The 6,694-nt window shown below is 42.7% G+C and overlaps 1 pseudogene; it reads right to left on the bottom strand.

The window, feature by feature from the left end:
* Positions 1-4,866: 4,866 nt before the first annotated feature.
* LOC127659543 (putative nuclease HARBI1) lies at positions 4,867-6,395 on the bottom strand (annotated as a pseudogene).
* Between the last annotated feature and the right edge of the window lie 299 nt (positions 6,396-6,694).

Genomic DNA, 6,694 nt, shown 5'->3' with positions numbered 1-6,694 from the left:
CGAAAGCTGTTCCCCCGTAGCGCTTAGCAGCGCAACATCAAAGTGAAGCCTTTTGTAAAGGGAACTCTTGCTTCAGAGGATCCTCCTCTGTCTACCCTGATCCCGGCTTCCAAGCTTACCATGCCAGAATCTGCTCCACGCCATGTCACAGCCATGCCTGAGTCTGCTCCACGCCATGTCACAGCCACACCTGAATCTGCTCCATGGCATGTCACAGACACGTCTGAGTCTGCTCCATGCATTGTCATTACCAAGCCACCCGAAGCCCATTGCCCCATGTTCCACATTTGCCACAGCCACTGAGCCAACAGCCACACCTGCCAGGTCCAACAAGACATATCCGAGGTCGTATCCGAGTCTCTGTCTATGCTCACTACCTCAGAGGATATCCCCAAATCTCAGTCTATGCCCTTGACCACAGAGGTCACTCCCGAGAGTCTGCTCATGTTCACGACCACTGAAATCATCCTGGACTCTTAGCCTTGAGACGGCCATGGCTTTGCCTTCCACGGTTTAACCTTTTGGGCCTGCCACGGCTCTGCCTTCCATGGCTCCACATTCCATGGCTCCACCCTCGAGCCTCCCATGACTCCGTCCTCCACGGCTCTGCCCCTTGAGCCTCCCACGGCTCTGCCTGCCACGGCTCCACCTCCTTGGCTTCACCTTTCGAGCCTCCCATGGCTCCGCCTTCTACGGCTTCGCCCCTCAAGCCTGCCACAGCCTCGCTCCTCAAGCCTCCCACAGCTCCACATTCCAAGTCTTCCTTGGCTCTAGTCTCTAGTCTGTAGCCCCCTCCCAGGCCTCCTGAACCTATCTCGACCCAGTGGTCGCTATCCAGGCCTCCTGATCCGGTTTCAGCCCTGTGGCTGTCAACCAGGCCCCCTGATTCAGTCTGTAACCTTAAATGTTCCTGTATCGTAGTCATAGTGTTCTTGCCATTGTTTTGTTCCGGGTTTCACTCCTCATTGTCGGTGTCTCACATCATCTCTATTAAAGAAGCTTGCTTATAGATCCTTGCCTTTCATCTAATTTCTGAAAAATCCTTACAGGTATATTTAAAAAATGATGCTTGGGTTTTCTTCTGTATCATTTAGCAGAATTCATTCCTTGTGAATTTCCATAACAAGATTGATAGAGTTGTTTTAGATATCTTTGTTTTTTTAGCTATTTGCACAGCACAATTCCACATCTTAGGTCAGTTCTGAATGCTAGGTCGTAGAGTACGTAGCAGACTACCATGATCTGGCATACTTTACATGGGCTGTACAACATCAACTCCACCTCTGTTATCCAGGCAACTGAATTGGCTCTTTACAATACTGAAAGTACACTGAACCACACCACAAATTTGGAAATATGCCAGATTAGACATGCTGGAGAGACTTCTTTAACCGTTGAACCATTTATCGCTGTTTTTTAGCTGCTGGACCACCACATTTTTAGACACTATGTCAACTTAAACAAATGTATGCTTTAAACAAATAGAGCCTACTTCAACAAATGTATTTGTTTGAAAAATAAATCATAAAGAGAGTGAGAGATTTCAGGTTTGGCTTAAAATAGTACAAGTAGGGTCATGGGCCAGTTTCAGGCTTCAACTTAATTCCCATGCAGACATCTAGCACAGATTACTGCGGATGTGCCAAAGACTCTGGTTTTTGATATTTCATGAATTTGCCCCTGTAACTTTAACTGCAAATAGAGCAGCCCATTTCCTACAGTCTCATTTTCCATTTCACATATGAATTTAAAAATGTAAAGTCTCATAATGATGCTTCACCCATGTGTGAGCTGAATGTGAAATGGCATCTCTTGTGAGCCAATTCGCAGCTGAATGAAAAGCAGCTTGGATCATGTATTGATTTCTGCCCCGCTCCTGTAATGAAGATGGTGAGAGCATTGACAAACCTGCTAATGATCTGACAGATATTCAGCAGCTGCTGCCACTCGCTGGCTTTTGTTTGGCTCCGTGGGAAGATGCAATGCCTGCACGGCAGCCATGAGAGCCAAAACCATTGAACAGATATGTTTCCTAATCTTTTCAGCAAGGGTGGCCCATTATGTGCAGCCTGTAATTAGCCACTGATAGATGAAGAGAGAGGTGCAATTTACATTCTAAATAAATATAATATAGTCACTGATAATCATGTGATCACATCCAGGCAGGACATTTTTTAGAGGGCTCTATGGAAGTGGTTCCCAACCTTTTTTGGGGTACTGTAACACCAAAATACTTTCACCTGCCTGAAGTACCCCCTTATGCATGTGTGACCGGTGTGATTCCTAGATTAGGTGTAAATTTGACTAAATTAGGTTTAATATCAATATTATTTGTCTGTCTGTCTGTCATTTACCTGTGAATAATGATAATGTATTACTATAATAATACTTGTGCATTTATCAGTCTTCAAGTGTCCAGACCAGTTATACAAAAACAAAGATACAATTTTATACACATTGTAGCAGCCTACTCTCAATATGACCCATATGTATAGACTTGTGTACGACACATGAGGACTCGCCAATCAATGAGAAACTTGACCCTGTCTTTCACTCATAAGCTTTGTCAGTCTCAGGACAGTGTGGCAACAGCAGTTATCAGGCTTTTCTCAAAGTTGAGGCTGTTCCTGTGCTTGCTCTTGATTATCGTCATAGATGAAAATGTCACTTCACATAAATACAGTATGTAGATCCAAATGGCAGCAGTTCATTCAGTGCATGTTTCCCCAAATCAGGATATTCCTTCTTCACATCACACCAGAACTATGACAGTGTTGTCTCTGAGTACCTCATCTTCAAGCCACAGTCTGAGGACACATCCAGCAGATTTTCCTGTGGTCTGGTAGGAATGTTGTTGTTTGTACTGTCAGGCATGAAAGGATTACGCACCCAGTCAAGTTTGGCAGACTTTTTTTTAAAGTCAGGGAAGTAGGAGTTGAACACACTGTTGAGTTTGGATAAATGTGTGCTTACTAGTTGCACAATAGGACAGGTGTCAAGCTGCTGGAAACAACTTATGTCCCCATCTTCATATTTCTTCTCCCAGAGTTTGATCTTCTTCATGAATCCACACAATTTGTCATACATGTTTAGAATGTGTGTGTGTCTTTACCTTGCAGAGTTAGATTCAGGCTGTTCAGGGGCCTGTACCATGATGGTAGTTGAACAAACTCGGGGTTACAGGATTGGTTTTGAGTCGACAAAACCAAACCGATGCAATCAGGCTTTATTGGTACCATGACGCAGCTCATCAACTTTCTCTGTCAACTCAGGCTTTGATCCTTAAGCTATGATTACTCCACACGCGTGTGCACATAAAAGAGTGACGTCGACACTGAACAACCAATCGCGTTCGATATGGATAGAGCAAGAGCTATATATTTTTCCACGCAGGAGCAAGAGATTATTATTCAGAAATATGAAGAATATAGGAGTGTTTTTCAAGCACGCAGTAACACTGTATCTGCTGCCAAAGCAAGAGAACAATCTTGGAGGAAGATTGCTGATTAGCGTTAATGCGTAGAGCTAAGTTAAACAATTAATGTAAATTTATGTAGGATAATCATATTAAAAATTTATTAAATGCTAAAATTAAAATGTGTATTCGTGCTGATATATACATGCATACATAAGTGTGTGTGTGTGTGTGTGTGTGTGTGTGTAGATGTATGTAAAGTGTGAATGTATAGGCTATTACATCCTAAGAAAGATTGATATTCATTGATTTTTAGATGCAACCCCAACTCCAAACGTTCTTGGCAGCAGATCAAAACAAAATATAAAAATATAATTCAAAGTGGTGAGTATTAACCAAAACCTTTTATTACTTTTGTGAACATTTAATCACAAACACTTGTTTGCAGCAAACAGAAAAAAGTGTGACATAAGGAAAACTGGGGGAGGGCCACCTCCTCCAGAATACACTGTGGCGGAGGAGTTGGCACTGAGTAACAACAAGGGGTGGCCGATTATGGATGGGATTGCAAGTGCTGTACAGTCTGACCCTGGTGCTGGCTCCTCTAAGCAAGTGACACTGGGTATGTGTGTGCAATGCATTACTAATGTTTTAAAAAAAAGTTAAATATGGCTGACTCTATGTTCTGCACAGTAGAGGGAAATACAGTGTCCCTGTTGAAGCCAGCACACATGCACACAGTTTCCTGCACAGAGGTCAGTACACCAGACAGAACACAATGAACATAACCTGCTTTATAACAATTTTGATTTAAATTGGCCTTCAATTTATAGGGTGAACCAAATGATGAAGACACTCTGTCTGTGTCTTCAGAGACAGTTGCTGAGGTGAATGCACTGGGCTTTTTATTATAGCACACATTTGAATGTCATAATTAAATGACTGGCTCTTACACATCTCTTTTATTGTAGGATTTTTCACAACCTGCCCCAGAAACTGAAGCCTCTACCTCAATGGGCTTCAGAAGGAATGTGAACAAGGTAATGCTTTAAACCCTTAATTACAGTCAGTCCTATGTTTGTAGAAAGTCATGCCACTTTTTGTGATTTGATCAACCTCCAGAAAACGTGTAATGATTGTTTGTGGTGGAATTGTTTCAGGTGGAAACAGACTCAGTCAGGGCCCTTTACAAAAGGAGTCTAGAACTACACTGTTCACTGAAGGAGCTGGACTGTGAGTTGAGGAGGCTCCAAATTAAAAAAATTAAATTGGAGAGCAAACAGCTGGAAAAAACAGATCTCAGTATGTGAACTTTTTTTTTTTTTTAACCAAGTTACCCTGTATGAACACTATGAATGTTTATTAATGTCATTTTTCTTTCTCTCTTTCCTCTCTAGCCACATGACCAATAAAACAGTTTGAGACCTATCAGCAGTGTCAGTGTGCTTTTATTAAGTAAAATATTGTGTTGTGATTGCATCTCTGACAGCTGCGCCAGCTGGGTGGTCAATTGTGATGGGGTCAATTTCATCAGGGAGAAGCTGGTTTTGTGGTGGTACTCGCTCCCTTCTGATAGTGGCTATATTGTGCAGAATGGCACATGCAGCCACTATCTGTGATGCCCGCTCTGGTGACACTCTTAAACGCCTAAGGCAGTTGAAACGTGCCTTTAGGATGCCAAAGGTCATCTCGATCTTGACCCTGGTTTTACTGAGGGCCACATCGAAGCGGTTTTGTGGCCCTGTCTGAGGGTCAGGATAGGGGTTAGCAAAAACCTCTGGCATGCATAACCTCGATCTCCTACCAACAGGCCATCAAAAAGCCCTGTCATAGAACAGAAAAGGGAAAAATTGTGTAAGCTTTTCAAATTAAAACTTTAAAGTGTACTGTACCAATTTTAACTTGCCTTCCTCAAAGCTGACACAAAATAGACTCACGGAAAATTTGTGAGTCATGCACTGAGCCAGGCCATTTGGCATCCAAACTTGTGATCATGCATTCATGATCACAAGTCATCTGCAGATGAAATGTACAGTAAATAATTGTCCTATCTGTTAGTTACTTATTTAAAGATTGATCTCAATGCAAATAAAAATAACTTCACATTTTTCAAATACCTGAACATTAAGGCTGTGAAAGGAATTTCTGGTCACATAATCTGCCTCATGTTCTCCTAGAGCTGTGGAGATTGCAACATGTGTGCAGTCTATTGCTCCTATGACTCTAGGGAATCCTATCATAGGAATTAAAAATATATATTTAAAATCATTCTTAACAGCTACTGTAGACTATTGCATTATATATTTCTAAGTATGAAATGTGCTTTCCCTGCGATGGACTGGCGACCTGTCCAGGGTGTCCCCCGCCTTTCGCCCAATGTTAGCTGGGATAGGCTCCAGCCCCCCACGACCCTGTACACAGGATAAGCGGTTGACGATGGATGGATGGATGGATGGATGGAAATGTGCTTTTTTACAGAAGAAAAAAAACGAACGTGAAAGGTTAAATTTGTTCATATGATGTCACCCAATCAAGATATCTTACCGGCAATTTTATAAAATCCCTCTTTTATGGACATGGTCGATAAATGTCCAGGGAACACAATGAAGCTATTTATGTACCCCTGCAGAGCGAGGACCACCTTGCGAATGGTCCGACAGACCGTGTTTTTCCCTAGATTCTCTGCATCACCGACCGCATACAAGTATGTACCACTTGCCAAAAAACACAACGCAATACATACCATTTGCGGTACAGTAAGGGCATGGCTTCGACGAGTCACATTTGTTATGTGCGGTTCAAGAAGTTCACAAAGATGAGACATTCCTTCCGCGGAAAAACTGTATCTTTCATACAAGTAAGTATCGGGAAAGTCAAATGGATTTTGTCTGTCCCTAAAAACTCTTTCTCTACGAAGTGCTCGTCTAACAATTTGCACGGAGATGTCCACAGGATTTGGGAGAAAATGTCCTTCTCCCATTGCAGCAGAGAACAGATGCTGGGAATTAGTTGCGTCACCTATATGTTTCTTTGCTCACAGCTGATTGGTCAAACTTCAGTCTGAGATCTTGAATCCAGAACATAACCTGCCCCGGAGCAGGTTAGCCGTGCAGCGTAAGATACCATGGCAAAGAACACCGATTAAAGCCGAGCTACTTTCATAGTACCTAAAACCCAGGGTTGGCGGAAGCTAAACTGGAACATAGCTGGCTAGCCACCTAAACCGGCTTCATGGTACAGGCCCCAGTTTGCTGAACACATCAGCAAGATAGGCAAGGC

The sequence above is a fragment of the Xyrauchen texanus genome, chromosome 19 (genome assembly GCF_025860055.1).
Source record: "Xyrauchen texanus isolate HMW12.3.18 chromosome 19, RBS_HiC_50CHRs, whole genome shotgun sequence".
Classification (NCBI taxonomy): domain Eukaryota; kingdom Metazoa; phylum Chordata; class Actinopteri; order Cypriniformes; family Catostomidae; genus Xyrauchen; species Xyrauchen texanus.
Note: the sequence above shows the minus strand (reverse complement) of the source record. Positions and strands in the feature narration are given on the sequence as shown.